This window comes from Giraffa tippelskirchi, chromosome 1, assembly GCF_054371585.1.
Source record: "Giraffa tippelskirchi isolate mGirTip1 chromosome 1, T2T-mGirTip1v1.2.pri, whole genome shotgun sequence".
In the NCBI taxonomy this organism is placed as follows: domain Eukaryota; kingdom Metazoa; phylum Chordata; class Mammalia; order Artiodactyla; family Giraffidae; genus Giraffa; species Giraffa tippelskirchi.
This window is the reverse complement of record NC_137275.1, coordinates 82,696,320-82,710,294: the sequence shown is the minus strand read 5'-3', so window position 1 is coordinate 82,710,294 and position 13,975 is coordinate 82,696,320. Positions and strand designations below refer to the sequence as shown.

Sequence of the window (13,975 nt, the reverse complement as noted above, 5' to 3'; positions counted from 1 at the left end):
GTATACAAAGAAAGAACACATATGAATATGAATGCATAGCATGAGAATGAAGATGGCACAAGGGAAGTAAACTAGGAACTTGGAGCACTAATTGTCATAATAACAGACTTAGTTTAGGTACATTGAAGCCTTATTTTTCTATTTTTTTTTTTTTTAGCAGCGTTTGCCTTGTTTAACAACAGGAAAATTTTTACATCATCTTGAAAATATTAGTCTTTGAGTTTTCTCAGCCAGACAATCCTGCAATCATAAGCCATATTCCTTGAAGACTCCAAGGCTAAATCACAAGGACTCAATTGAATGATGTGTGTTAGTCACTCAGGCGTGTCTGCCTCTTTGCAACCCCATGGACCATCAGGCTCCTCTGTCCATGGAATTCTCCAGGAAAGAATACTGGAGTGGCTTGCCATTTCCTTCTCCAGGGGATCTTCCTGATCCAGGGATCAAATCCAGGTCTCCTGCATTGCAGACAGACTCTTCACTGTCTGAGCCACCAGGGATTTAATGATAGCCTTTCTTTTTGTATGCTAGGTGATTATGTCTTAGCCAGAACTCTACAGCTCTATCTTTGTGCCTCCATCTATAAGGAAGGCAAATGCACCTTGTCACCTATTTGAAATACACAGAATCAATAAAACACATTTAGATCTCTATAAACTTGGGTAGTAGTATGATTTCAAAGCACTTCTGTTACACATAATCCCTCAATAAGTGATGAGAATTGCGATGATTCAGCCATAACTTGGGTCAAAGTGAAGTGTTAGTTGCTCAGCTGTGTCTGACTCTTTGTAATCCCATGGACTGTAGCCACCTCCCAGGATCCTCAGTCTATGGAATTCTCTAGGCAAGAATACTGGAGTGGGTAGCCATTCCCTTTTCCAGGGGATCTTCCTGACCCAGGGGTTGAATCTGGGTCTCCTGCATTACAGATAGGTTCTTTACCATCTGAGCCACCAGGGAAGGCCAAAGCAAAATAAGTGATGTTATTGCCATTCTGATACACACACTCACTTTTATCATCACACTCTTCATCTCTCCAGTCTCTCCTTATTTTTCCTTTTCAAACACTGTGTTAAAATCACTTAGTTTCACATAAAGTTGGCACTGAACCCTCTCTTTCTTCCTTCCAACATATTATGTTACTTCAGCAGCAGCATCACTATCAGATATCAAGTACCTACTACATACAGGGGTTTCCAAATGACAGAATAAAATGGGTTTGAGGGGAAATCCACTTTTCTCCCATAAGTTCAGAAGTATCATAACAGCTCCTCATGCTCATGTGTGTGTGTGTTAGTCACTCAGTTGTGACTGACTCTTTGAGACCCCATGGACTGTAGCCCATCAGGCTCCTCTGCCCATGGGGCTCTCCAGTCATAAAATACTAGAGTGGGTAGCCGTTCCTTTCAGCAGGGGATCTTCTCGACCCAGGAATTAAACCTGGGCCTTCTGCATTGAAGGCAAATTCTTTACCATCTGAGCCACCAGAGAAGTCCTAACAACTCCTTATAGAAGTGTTTAATCATTATGAGTCACAGAAAATCCTCTTAAAAATGAGCCCATTAAAAAAGAAAATAACGTGGTATATGTCCCTTTTCTATGGCCAAATATTAATGACACCATGTTCTTCCTCTTCCTCACTACAAGCAGATTGATAGACCTATTCCTTCTTGAGAGGCACATGCAACACCCCTTTCAACTAACAAGTTCTATGTACCCATATTTCTAGTGCACTTTTTCTCTTTCCTACTTGTTCTTATAAGATGGAGGGACATTTCTCATTTTAATCACGATGCTCTTCAGAGTTTATAAGAGCTATCTGACATGTTCTAAAAGCCAGAAATAAAGTGTACACTGTGTTATTTTAACAAAGTTCATTCCTTTAGGTAGAGCAACAACAGGACTTCAGGGCAGTTTATTCTAATTTCTTTACCAGATATCTCCCACACTTTAATAAACATTCAGCTTTTCACAAGCAAAGGGTCTTCATCAGATGTACAGTCACAGGTACTCTGAAGAGATTCTTCTCCAACAGCTAATCAAAGAGTACACTGCAGGATATCAAGATATTTTACTCTGATCCATTGACTACCTGATATTTTTAAACATTTCCGTTTTTTTTTTTTTAAACCTAATTATCATCATTACCAGAGAATTTGGTTCTTTCTTCCCTTTCTAAACTATCACTACATTCTACCTTGTTTTCTTTTCATGGAGTTTCCCAAGCAGCTACATCTTCCTAAACACACTTATTCCAGCAAACTGAGAGGAAGGGGACCTAATATAAACCTGCATAAGGACACAAAGTGTCTTGGGAGGATGATAGAAAGACCACTTGAAAGAAAGCCAAACACTTGATCTGTGAGTGCACTTTAAAAGTGTCAAGGTCATAAAAAACAAGGACAGGCTGAGGAAATGTTACAGCCTAGAAGAGGCTAAGGAGAAATCACAACAACATAATCCTGGAACAAAAAAGGCCCACAGTGGCAAAAATGGAGAAAATCACATCAGGTCAATACATTAATAGTTATTATACCAATGTTAATATTCTGTTCTTACCACTGTGCTGTGGTTGCATGAAGATGTTAACATTAGGGGAACTCAGTGAGGTGAGGACTAGAGGAAATTATTCAGACTTTATTTTTGCAGCTTTTCTGCATTTTTTTTAAATCAGTTCAAATTTTAAAACAAATAAATTAATAAAAAAAAAAAACTGAAAGCCTATGCAAAAACCAAGGAAATTTTGGTGGAAGCTTAACTTACAGAGAAACTGGAGAATCTAGAGAGAGAAATGATTAGACATATATGTGGAAAATCAAACTTTACACTGTAGCAGAGCAATCTAAATGAATCATCTAATGAGTTCTGGAGAAACAGTAGAGTAAAGGGCCAGGCCTAGAAGGCAGAGAACAGGAATCACGATTCTTCACGATACTCTTCAACATTCCCAGCAACAGAGGAAAGAAAACAAGCTTGAGTAAGCAGCAAGCCATCTGCTGCCATTCTGTGAGTGCTTCTCCTCCCTCCGCCAGCATTTAGTTTGTGCGTCTTAAAAGGAAAAATGTGCGGTTGTTCACTGAGATAGAGTGCCTTTCATTAAGAGCTCTTGATACACCTACCAATATTAATGTTTATGGAGATAAAAAGTATTCCTCTTTCAGAATCTCAAGGTGAAAAAAATAATCTACTACTTCACACAAATTGTTCTGCACAGTGATGATCTACATTGAAGAGAAAGATTTTGAATATCCTCTATTAGAAGTGATAAAATATGAGTATCTAAGAAAAGTTTTAGTTGTTAATAGTATATTGAGTTTACTTAGCATAGCAGATTATCAAAGTGTTTCAAAATACATTATGCCATCATGACATCCTTATAAAATATATCTAATTTTTCATATAAAAAAAGTAAAATTTCACAAGGTGTATTAATTGCACCATCTACATATGGCAGCAACTGACATTTGGCTTGAGTGCAGAGGAGCTCCACAGGCATGGTAAACAGAGAGCCTGTGCCCCTGGGAAGGAGGAAGCTGATAAGCAGCTCTGAGCTGGCTGTCATGCAGGACTGCAGGCCTGATGTGATCATATCTGCCAGTTTTTCAGGAGGAAATCAAAGTTTCATCAAATAAAATTTTGTCAGCCAAAAATTGAGTGTCTTGTTTCTACTCCAACTCAGGTGGTAATGGAATTTTGGAAATATATATTTCTAGATATAATACTACATTAATTTTCACATTTTACATCATATAACTATTATGCAATATTTTTTAATATTTAAGGATTTAAATCTTAATATTTTTAAAGAAAAGAGTGCTGTGCCTGCCAAATTTTGTGGATTTACCAAAACATCTGAATTGTATTTTTTGTAAAAATTCTTGAGAATTTTTAAAGAGGAAGAGAAAACAGAAACTCTGGAATAATTTATCTCTCCACTACATCATTGATTTGTTATCAGAATCAAGTAATAAAATGCATGTGGAAGGGATGATATTTTATAAATGCTGTACAAGAATAAGGACTTATTACATCTGCATTTTACTTTACTTTATGAAAAAATGTTTGTCCTAGAACTTTTATCCTGGCACTCACAAACTATCATAGTATACTATCACAGTTGAGTAAAAGAGTGTATGCAGGACTGAGTTCACTTTTATAGATTTTTACCTTCTTGCTTACAATAATGTTCTGTGTAGGAAATGAGGTATAATGAAACAGATAAAATTTAGCCTTTAAGTCAGAACTGATAAAGAACTTAATGCATATAATATGTATGAACATGTATTTCAGAAATAACCTTGTCAAATATCAGAATAGAAAAAAATATGAGAGTTTTTTTCCACCAACTAGTCAATTTGCTATGAGATAAAATTAATAACTATATAATTCTTATCCCTTCCCAAATACATGGGAATACCAGAAAACTAATGAAGAAAACTAAGCAAATATGTATGTGTCATTGCATTTCTTTACAGAGCAAGGGTAAGAAATAGGGACTTATTTTGCAGATATAAACTTGAATAAATAGCTCTGGGGCCAAACCATAGTCCCTCACAGTTCACAGGATGTCTCATGATGAACTTCTGCTTTACCTCTTAAGAAAAGAGAATCTGAAGCAGGTTTTAATCCCCAGTTGTTACAGAGCTTTCCACTCAGACTTTAGAGCCAGACTGACTAGATTCTGGTTAGAATGTGCAAGTTATTTAATTTTCTTGTTGTCAGGTTCTTGATACATAAATGTCTGGTATTAAAAATTACTTACCTTTTAGGTAAGGAACATCTAAAACTGACTCCAGTTTATTAACAAAGCGTATTTTTTAGATTTTTGTGCTCTCAAGAAACATAGCTATTTTTCAAACAGAAAAAGAGATTCTACTCTGCATTGTCTGCTGCTGTATGTTATTTTGACAAGCAAGAACTATTCATTGTGTGGGTTTTGATAGTATTCAAGAGATATTTATTATTCTCTTGACTTCAGTTTTAGAAAGAGGTAATTTCATATACATGTATAAATTACATGCTAAAAAATAAACATTAATAAATTATATATGTAACTTTCAATGTCCCAGTGTGTTTTCTTTTCCACAATGTAATTGCTATTATTCAAAAATATTCTGTTACACAAATTGGAGTGTATTTTAGATTCTAATAGAAATATTTGTCAGCAATTACTTAGGAATCTGACTGTGTGACAGGCACTGGGCTAAACATATCACACACAACATTGTGTTGGTAAGGAATAAAAGTAGAAACTTTGGAGTAGGTATCCTGAGTTCAAATTTCAGCTCAGCTAATTTCTATCTAAGTGAATAAGGGGAAATTATGTAACCTCTCTGTGTCTCAGTTTGCACAACTGTAACATGGATCCCATATATAGAGCTGTTAAAAGGGTTAACTAGCTAGAGCTTTCAGGTCAGTGCCTGGCATATAAAAAACACAGAATTAATGATTATTAGTATTAAATATTTTGACACTTCTGTTTTATTTTTTTTCAGAATCAGTATAGTAGGCCTAAATAGCAAAACTGGTTATGAGAAGACCTGAATTTCTAGACTCAAATTCTAATATTTGTTGTGACCTTGGTTGAGCCATATGAAGTCACTGAGCTTTAATTCACATATCTGTAAAACATAATAAGATTTTACTAATGAGCTACTATTATTGTCAAGTAGAATAATGTACCAAAATTCCTCAAAAGGTAATAAAATCATAATGAAAATACAAGCATCTTCTTACCTAAACACAGGAAAAATGAATATTTATTATATCTTGCCTTTTCTTTCATAACATTTCCCTCAGTCCACTCTAACCCCACCAATAGAGGGCTTCAAAACTACAAATCCCAAATCGCAATGGTTTCTATATGTGTTTGAAGACACAATGTACCAAACAAGAAATATTTAAAGTAGCTGCTTTCTTAAAGAAAAAACTATAATTTGGAACAAGTTCTTCTATGTGCAAAAATCAAATAATGGTATGCATTTTCTAATTCACAAGAGGAAAACAATGATAGCATTTTCTCAAGATTGAGACTTTCTTTTGTTTATTTTTTTCCTTGTCTTTCCTTCCTGCCTATTCTTTATCTGCTGGGGAACCTGAAAGTGACAAAATGAATTGTTGAGTATCAAATACATGTTAATTAAAAGCCTCAGACTCAGCCATCCTTTTTCCTTGGCAGCATCTTTTCTGATTGATACATGTACCTGTGGTTTTGCTCTTATATTTTGCTGATAAAATATCATTTTTCCTGCTATTTAGTGGTTATGACACTGGGTGGAAATGTTCCAGGGTAACACATCGTCCAGGGAGAATCACTTATGTGTTACTTCCCACACTAGGCAGAAGAACTTTTCAGTAATCAGGTAGGATTTTACCAAACCAAGTAGAAATTTGTGAAAATAATTGGAGATATTCTTTGCTTGGGATGGAGATTTTTTAAATGACTATAATGTAAATTACATAATTATCTAAAACTTAATTTTTCCAGCAACTCTGGAAACCGTATATTGGTCTGATTTTTAAAAAAAAAACTTAGTCACTGAAATTCACTAGTGGGAATCAATATGTGACTAGTTATCAGATATGACTAAAACAACTTTTCTCTTATTTTCCAGTAGAGAAGAGAAAATTCTGCTAATAAGTCAGAATTTATTTGAGTTTTCAGTAGGGACCTGTGATTGGATGGTGTTTTGGATTTAAACTTTGTTTTGTAATTCTTCTAAATCTTTTCTTACTATGTACTCATAAACGTAGAAAAATGCGGATTTTTTCTTAAAGCATGAAATTTCTTTGAAGTTTTCTGTTTCATTTTTTAAAGTTGTGTGAACTTTGCATTCTGTTTCTTAATATAGGTAAAACTCTTTTAAAAGAAAAAGACATATTAAAAATAAAAATAATAAAATTAATAGTAATGTATAGAACACTAATGTATAGTAATGTATACAAGGAAGATGTTTATCAATGAAGACAGTGTCTCAAATTTTTATGTCTATACAAATCTCCTAGTAATTTTGTTAACGATATAGATTCAAATCCAGTTGTCTTGAGAAGGGCCTAATATTCTGCATTTCTGAAGGCTCCTGTGTGAGGAGATGCTGCTGGTCTCCAGACTATATTCTGAGTAGCAAAGTTTTAAAAGGACAACTGAAAAAATATCCAGATGAGTCTCATGTAGATTTACTACAGAGGTGTGAAATTCTGAAGTTATGTAGAAATATAAAGGTAATGCATATGAGTAGTGATTTTTAAATTATAAACAAAACATAAAAATTCCTCATTTCAATTAAATTCTAGCTACCTAAATAATTTCGATTACTCAAAAGAAAATTGGTATCACTTAGTTTACACATATACTTTAGATTCTAATTTAGTGTTATATTGAACTGAACAGATTCCTTTATGCCCTTTCTAAGTAATGCAATTTCTTCCTTCAATGAAGCCAGTCCTTCCACTCTGACCCTAGCCAGGGTTTAAGGATCAGAGTCATAAACATAGGTTTGTAAAGCCCCAGAAACAGTAAATGATGGGTCCAGAATTTTAATTCATTTTGACTCTAGAACCTGGCCATATACAGTATAAGGCTTATTTCCTTTGCTGTAAACTCTAAAACTCTAAGTTGTAAAGGCATTACAAATGGAAGAAGTTAATATATTGAATAATTATTTTTCTTGAGCTTGTGCTAAAGGCAATTGATAGCACACACCTTTATATACAAGGTATGGGCTTCCCCAGGTGGCACTAGTGATAAAGCTCCTACTTGCCAATGAAGAAGATAGAAGAGATGCTGGTTCAATCCCTGGGTCAGGAAGATCCCCTGGACGAGAGAATGGCAACCCACTCCAGTATTCTTGCCTGGGAAATCCCATGGACAGAGGAGCCATGCAGGCTACAGTCCACGGGGTCGTAAAGAGCTGGACACGACTGAAGTGACAGCACAGCACAGCACCCAAGGTACTAAAAATATGTTGAACTGAATAGATTTTTTAGGTACGTTCTAAAATAAAGCAGAATTCCATAATATCTGATGTAGATACTATTCAGTCTCAGAAATTTGACTTGATGTTTACCTAATGCAAGATACAGCATAATCATATTATGAGAAAAGTGAGGATCTGAATTCATCATTCAAATCACTTATGAAGTTATTCTAGAAGAACTCTACCATTTTGAATAGTTTCGAATACACTTGTTACATTTTCCTGGTCTGGGAAACAGATGTTTATATACTATGTCTATTTATTAGAGATAGTTTTTTCATAGTACCTTTAAAATCAGTACTTCAAGAGGAGGAGCAGTGAGTGTCCAAAAATCCTACTATTTGTTAGTATTAGTAAAACACTAAAGTGTTAGAAAATCATCTAACACAGCTACATTTTTCTCCAAAATTTAAAATATTTTAAGTTTCTGAGAGCTTAACTTGTGCAATTAGATCAGTGACAGCTGAGGAAGACAAGTTCAGAGTGGCTCAATCAAACCACTAAACCAGGAAAGTGGAAAATTGCATTTTGTTGCTTTGAGTTAGGTAGGTTATTACCTGAATATGTATGCACATGTTTGTTTTCTATGTTTATTAATTTGGAGTTCTTCACTTCTCTTTTACCCTTTCTATAGCCCCTTATTTAACCAAGTTGATATTTTGGTTTCATTTCTTTAATCTCTTGATGGCATTTCTCACACTATAAGCTTTTCCTCATCTCATTTTAATATCATTTAGTATTTAAGAAGAGTACCTATTTGCAAACCCATTTATTAGTCATGCTCCAAAGGAAACATTCTGTATGAGCTCTCTGGAATCCCTGAAATTAAACTAGATAACTAACTCAAATGAATACAGGGCTGATGTGCTTTCAATCAGATAGCAATGTGCAACAGATGATCCCATTTTGATTACTTGTGTATCTTCATGCAAAACCATGGTATTTACCTTGGATTTTATAGGCCCATGAACTGATTTCAGGGATCCATAAACTAGTTGATAATAGGTGGAAATTATCTATCTATCTATATATCTTATATATATATATGCGTGTATATATATATATATATCTGTGTGTGTATATATATATGTATATATATATATATATGATTTGGATGTGTATCTTTCTGGAAAGAGGAGATATTGCTCTCAGGAGCTTCTCAAAAGGGGTTAAAGCCCTCTAAAAGAGTAAGAATCACTGTCATAAGCCAAGAGATATGTGGTCTGACATTCAGATTTGGTATTTAGCAAGATAATAGGAAGTATAAATTATGCAAGCTAAGGTAAGATATGGAAGAATATGGTGAACATTACCAGCAGTCCAAAAAACCCTCAAGCGGGCAGAAAACACTAGCATTGGTTGAACTACTACTATGAAGCAGGTTCTGTGTCACATGCTTTTTGTATCTCATTATATCTTAACTATATCTCTGTGAGATGATTCTCCTTTACTCTATTTCACAATTGAAAAATTTGAGAGTCAAAAGAACTAAATGTTTTTCAATTTGTTGTTGTTTTTTAGTCACTAAGTCATGTCCAACTCCTTTGTAACTCCAGTGACTGTAACCTCTCAGGCTCCTTTGTCCATGGGGTTTTCCAGGCAAGAATACTGGAGTGGGTTGCCATTTCCTTCTCCAGGGGACCTTCCCGACCCAAGGATGGAACCCACATCTCCTGCATTAACAGGTGGATTCTTTACCACTGAACCACCTGGGAAGCCCAATTAGCAATTAGACCTCAACATTTATTGACACAATTATTTGTACTGGTCACTACTTAATGCATTATTTAATATAATCCTCACAACAACCTCCTGAGGAAAGTGTTGCTGTTCATTCAGTTGTGTCTGACTCTTTGCGACCCCATGGACTGCAGCACACCATGCTTCATCCTCATTTAATAGATGAGTAAACAGAAATTTAGAAGTTTATGTTGCTTACTCAAAACTACACAATTAGTGAAAAGCAGAACCAAGATAAAATCAAACAATAAATAAAACAAATTCTAGACCTATATATTAGTATTTTAAGTCAGATGTAACTCAAAATTCAGAATTAATCTTATTAGGGCACAACTCCTAAAAAAGCAACAACATTAATTTATAATTATAGTCTACCAAAAAGATTTTACATCTTAAAGGGAATAAGAGTAGGAGAAAATAGCATTTTAGAAGACCTGTAAGAATGGCCAAAACTCTTTAGATAAGAGATGAGTTCAAGAGATTCTTCTTTGTTTTGAATTTCAGGACTTAAGAGAAAAATTCTAATATATAGTGCAACTGCCATTTGATGCCGAATTTCCTCTACTCTATCTCATTCAGATCAGTATCCAGCTTTTGCTTAAAATTTTCTTTGGGTAAAAACTCATTATCTCTTGGATAGCCCATTATAACATTTTAAACTTTCACAGTGGAAAAATTATTACTGTTCTTTTTCAGTTACTAAATCATTTGCAACCCCATGGACTGCAGCACACCAGGCTTCCCTGTTTTTCACTGTCTCCCGGAGTTTGCTCAAACTCAAGTCCATTGAGTCAGTGATTCCATCCAACCATTTCATTCTCTGTTTCTCCCTTCTTCTCCTGCCCTCAATCTTGTCCAACATCAGGTTCTTCTCCAAAGAGTTGTATATTTGCATCAGATGCCCAAGTATTGGAGTTTCAGCTTCAGCATCAGTCCTTCCAATGAATATTCAGGGTTGATTTCCTTTAGGATTGACTGGTTTGCTCTCCTTGCTGTCCTGGATAAGGGAATGGCAAGCCACTCCAGTATTCTTGCCTCAGGAACCCCATGAACAGTATGAAAAGGTAGAAATTATAAAGGAAATAAATTATTTCCTGACCTGGAATATAATTCAACTAGGTTGAGCAACCCAAGGCTAAATTCATATAGAGAGCATGTAAATATTCTCTTACTTTTTTTCATTCCATTTGAGCATTTGCCTCTCTTTGGTTTTATATATCCTTTTATGTTTCAACACTATTTTTATTGATCAAAAACAGATGCAAAATATCAAAGATCTTTATTCTTAGTCACTGACTGACAGAAACAACATTTGCCCTTCTTTAATTTTTCAAATCCAAATTTATCTGAGATCTGCTTGTGCAGTTAGATGGTTCTATCTGGGAAACTAATCATTCTCTTACTCATCAGAATCTTTTGAGATTACAGAATTAAAATTGCATTTGTGATAATATTTTCATCTTTTAGAAGCCTCATGACACGTTTTGATTCATAATTCTTATATTTTTTAACAAAATATATCAGAAAATAAGCTTTCACCCTTTCTTCCAACTGTCTTATTTTTTCTCTAATGTTCTCTTGTGTGATAATTGTCAGGGTCACCCTCAGATAGGTGGTGCATTGGCAATTAACAAGTGAATAGACCAGACTAACTGAAAATGCTGGTAATGAATTATGAAGAAACAAAATACAAATTGGTAATAAGAGATTTCTGTTACATTCACCAGTGTGAAAAGAACCTATAAAGAGTAAAATAGTCTTCCAATTTTTAACATATGTCTTCAAGTTCTGATCACGGTTGATCATAAATCTGATAATCTAGTGATATATTAAGCTTGGTGTTTCAGTTCAGTTCAGTCCAATCACTCAGTCATGTCTGACTCTTTGAGACCTCAAGAACCACAGCACACCAGACCTCCCTATCCATCACTAACTCCCTAAGTTCACCCAAACCCATGTCCATCGAGTTGGTGATGCCATCCAGCCATCTTATCCTCTGTTGTCCCCTTCTCCTCTTGCCCTCAATCTTTCCCAGCATCAGGGTCTTTTCCAATGAGTCAGCTCTTCGCATCAGGTGGCCAAAGTATTGGAGTTTCAGCTTCAACATCAGTCCTTCCAATGAACACTCAGGGCTGATCTCCTTTAGGATGGACTGGTTGGATCGCCTTGCAGTCCAAGGGACTCTCAAGAATCTTCTCCAATACCACAGTTCAAAAGCATCAATTCTTTGGTGCTCAGCTTTCTTTATAGTCCAACTCTCATATCCATACATGACCACTGGAAAAACCGTAGGCTTGACTAGACGGACCTTTGTTGGCAAAGTAATGTCTCTGTTTTTTAATATGCTATCTAGATTGGTCATAACTTTCCTTCCAAGGAGTAAGTGTCTTTTAATTTCATGGCTACAGTCACCATCTGCAGTGATTGTGGAGCCCATAAAAATAAAGTCAGTCACTGTTTCTACTGTTTCCCCATCTATCTGCCATGAAGTGATGGGACCAGATGCCATGATCTTAGTTTTCTGAATGTTGAGATTTAAGTCAACTTTTTTACTCTCCACTTTCACTTCATCAAGAGGCTCCTTAGTTCTTCTTCACTTTCTGCCATAAGGGTGGTGTCATCTGCATATCTGAGGTTACTGATATTTCTCCTGGCAATCTTGATCCCAGCTTGTGATTCCTCCAGCCCCTCTTTTCTCATGATGTACTCTGCATATAAGTTAAATAAGCAGGGTGGCAATATACAGCCTTGACATTCTCCTTTTCCTATTTGGAACCAGTCTGTTGCTCCATGTCCAGTTCTAACTGTTGCTTCCTGACCTGCATACAGGTTTCTCAAGAGGCAGGTCAAGTGGTCTGGTATTCCCATCTCTTTCAGAATTTTCCACAGTTTATTGTGATCCACACAGTCAAAGGCTTTGGCATAGTCAGTGAAGCAGAAACAGATGTTTTTCTGGTACTCTCTTGCTTTTTCGATGATCCAGCAGATGTTGGCAATTTGACCACTGGTTCCTCTGCCTTTTCTAAAACCAGCTTGAACATCTGGAAGTTCATGGTTCACGTATTGCTGAAGCCTGGCGTGGAGAATTTTAAGCATTACTTTGCTAGCGTGTGACATGAGTGCAATTGTGCGGTAGTTTGAGCATTCTTTGGCATTGCCTTTCTTTGGGGTTGGAATGAAAACTGACTTTTTCCAGTCCTGTGGCCACTGCCAAGTTTTCCAGATTTGCTGGTATATTGAGTGCAGCACTTTCACAGTGTCATCTTCATTTAAACATTGAATAACCTGATTTTCTCCTTTTTTCCCCCATAATATGTTTGCAACTCAAGCTTCTGGAAAAGTCATGGTAGAAGCCTTTTGTACGCTGTGGGTCTGCCTAAGCCATCAAAAGTTTCTTCAATAAGAGAGAGATTTTTGAGCCATATTTAATAAAGGAAAAAAAAAAAACACCCTTAATCACTAGGATTCTCAACCATCATCTGCTTTCATATGTTACAACAATGTAAAGTTTAGAGAAAAATGTAACTGTTTGCCCAAACAGAAATAGTGTAGTGTAGTATAGTAAGCTGGTTCCATCTACTTTCCTACATATAATGGAAAGAACTTTCAAGAATATTATCAAGATAATATATCTTTATCCTAAAGATATGGGGGTACAAGTTTATGGTCACAATTTTTTCTCTTGAAACATTCCTACAACATTCCTATTCTTGTTATTTCTAAACTAATTCACTTCCAATAGCCAAAAATGGCATAGTTTTTGCTTTTATCTATTTTCTTTCTCATATAGGTTGTTACTCAACATCATCTTCTGCCTTTACAATAGTCTTCAGACATGTGTTATCATCACTATATTAACATCCGTTCACAGAATGAGCTTTCAGCTTTCTGCATGCTCTGTTCTTGCCCATTATCTATTTCAAGAAGTATGGTATGGCAAAAATCACTAAATGACATAAACACCTTGCTTGTAATAAATTGATTACAGGAAAACCAATAATAAGATATTATTCTATGTACTTCTGAGGTTTAGAAATATAATTTAAGTTTGTTTTTCGATAATCCAGAGGAAATACACAATCAACTGTCCCTTTTCCTTAGCTCAGTCTCTTGTGACAGCTTATCTGTACCTTTCAATATTTTAAACGTATATGTAATATCTTGAAAAGAATAATTTTCTATCCATCTTCCTGCCTCCATAGAATCTACAGGTGTGTAGGCTTCAGTTCCTAAATAAATTCTGGGGCATCTTGTCATCT

At 35.4% G+C, this 13,975-nt stretch overlaps 1 protein-coding gene across 48 annotated transcripts in view; it reads right to left on the bottom strand.

Moving 5' to 3' along the window:
- The window catches only part of LOC145547098 (uncharacterized), a 745,699-nt gene that overhangs the window by 625,554 nt on the left and 106,170 nt on the right, over positions 1-13,975 (bottom strand). The window contains exon 6 of one of the 48 annotated variants that reach the window (XR_014083611.1): positions 11,043-13,092. The exons of the other annotated variants lie outside the window; for them this stretch is intronic. The gene's annotated coding sequence lies outside the window, so the exon portion shown is untranslated. Of the gene's footprint in view, positions 1-11,042; positions 13,093-13,975 lie in introns of those variants that run through there. 48 annotated transcript variants of the gene reach the window in all.